The sequence below is a fragment of the Puma concolor genome, chromosome E1, assembly GCF_028749965.1.
Source record: "Puma concolor isolate L17-30 chromosome E1, mPumCon1.1.hap2, whole genome shotgun sequence".
Classification (NCBI taxonomy): Eukaryota; Metazoa; Chordata; class Mammalia; order Carnivora; family Felidae; genus Puma; species Puma concolor.
Genome location: NC_141680.1, coordinates 18,704,202 through 18,706,396, shown reverse-complemented (window position 1 = coordinate 18,706,396; position 2,195 = coordinate 18,704,202). Strand labels below are relative to the sequence as shown.

At 48.7% G+C, this 2,195-nt stretch overlaps 1 long non-coding RNA gene across 1 annotated transcript; it reads left to right on the top strand.

Annotated features, from left to right (window-relative positions):
* Window positions 1-9: 9 nt before the first annotated feature.
* LOC147574171 (uncharacterized) lies at window positions 10-2,183 on the top strand. The gene is made up of 2 exons (XR_015243970.1): window positions 10-390; window positions 1,756-2,183. It is a non-coding gene; the product is annotated as an uncharacterized LOC147574171 (long non-coding RNA).
* The last annotated feature ends 12 nt before the right edge of the window (window positions 2,184-2,195 follow it).

The following is a 2,195-nucleotide window of genomic DNA, read 5'->3' as shown; positions in this document are numbered from 1 at the left end:
AGCCGCACGCGCAGGAACAACACTGGACAAGGAAGCGTTGGAGCGCGTGCACCCCGCCCCCCACAGCCCGCCAGCCAGCCCGCTGTCTCCCTGCCCCACTTCTCCCCGCGACAGCGATCTGGCAGGGCCGACCCGCTGCCTGCGCGAAGTACGGGCGTGGCTCCGGAGGAGGGAGGGCGGACCTCGCGCCGACTGACACAGAGGCCCCGCCCGTGGACCCACCCTCCCGCGCCCGGAAATGCGGGCTTGCAGGAGACCGGAGTCTGAGCCCGTACCCTGGCTGGCAACAGACTTCGCTGTCTCATTTCGGCCCGGGAGTTCCACTTTCAAAGCACTTTCCGGAGGCATAGAGTCGGCTTGGCCACTGAAGGCCCGGGCTGAGGGCGCTGCGTAAGTTATACCCCTGGGTCCTACGAAGTAGCTGTCATATCTTACTCAAGAACCTTATCTTAAAATCCTTAAGGAGGAAACCAAGAACTAAAAGACATCAGTTATGGGATGCCTGGGTGGCTCAGTTGGTTAAGCATCCAGCTTCAGCTCAGGTCATGATCTCACCCTCGATGGGTTCGAGCCCTACGCTGGGAGCTGTGATGACAGCTGGGAGCCTGGAGCCTGCTTCCTATTCTGTGTCTCCCTCTCTCTCTGCCCCTCCCCCACTCACACTCTGTCTCTCAAAAGTGAATATTAAATTTTTTTTTAATAAAAGACATCAGTTAAAATTCCCACCTCATTCTATCCAACAAGAAATGAGTTTTTCATTCATTTTATTATTTGAATACTGTTCTAGTCACTTACTACATATTGACCTGTGTGAGCTTCATTGGACAAGTTTTCAGTGTCTTCTCTGTACAGCACGATCTGGGCACTGGGCTGGGGGAATATGACAGAAATAGAGAATATTGTTCTTGCCCCTGAGGAACAAATACTTTATCTGGGAAGCAAACATAATTGCAAGAAATAATTCAGGACCAACTTTATTTTGCCTGTTTCCTTCTCTGTGAAATGAGGAAATTGGACAACATTCCCTTCCAACTCTAATACAGTGATGCTAATACAATAAATACAAACTAAAGAAATTCTAGGGGCGCCTGGGTGGCGCAGTCGGTTAAGCGTCCGACTTCAGCCAGGTCACGATCTCGCGGTCCGGGAGTTCGAGCCCCGCGTCGGGCTCTGGGCTGATGGCTCAGAGCCTGGAGCCTGTTTCCGATTCTGTGTCTCCCTCTCTCTCTGCCCCTCCCCCGTTCATGCTCTGTCTCTCGCTGTCCCAAAAATAAATAAACGTTGAAAAAAAAATTAAAAAAAAAAAAAGAAATTCTGAGGACTTCAAAATAAGTACTCATATCCCTTTGCTCTCTCATCCTAATCTCCATAAATACCCTTCAAGATTTTACCTGGACACTTTTCCACTACTTCAGATAAAGCACCATTTCCAACTTTCACATAGAATCGCCAATAGTTTTTACCCCTCCAACTGGTTTCTTAGTCCTCTTGCCTGTCACATCTCTGCAAAGACTCCATTTGTTTCAAATCCATATTTCTCTCTCAAGCTCTACCGCTCCGCCATCTTCCTTGTAATCTGCTTCCCAGCAGGGTAGATTCTGTTAACCCTAAGGGAAGGCCCAATGACTCAGTGAAAACACTGTTCAAGCCATGTAGGGGTTCCTTGCAACAAACCTCCCTACTCTCATTCATCTTGTCCAATCTGTTCCCTTTATTCAGCGGATTCCTAGCATTTCCTTTCTTTTTTCTTCCCAGACTGTCACCATGGAGAGATCTCAAATGATCAATGCAACTGAAGTGGGAAAATGGGGGAGAAGATGGAGATAGAGCCCAACTAGTTCATGGTCTCAACTTACTGAAACAAGTCCTTGTAAAAAACACCAAGCTTTTTAATGTCATGGGCACATACCAGGTATCCCCAAATGTTTAATGTTGAGTCCCCAAAGCAAAGGAGGAAAAAAAAAATCGGTATTTCTTTCTTTTTAAAACATGGGACTCAAGGGGTGCCTGGGTGGCTCAGTCGGTTAAGCGGCCGACTTCGGCTCAGGTCATGATCTCACGGTCCATGAGTTCGAGCCCCATGTCGGGCTCTGTGCTGACGGCTCAGAGCCTAGAGCCTGTTTCAGATTCTGTGTCTCCCTCTCTCTGACCCTCCCCTGTTCATGCTCTGTCTGTCTCAAAAATAAATAAACGTT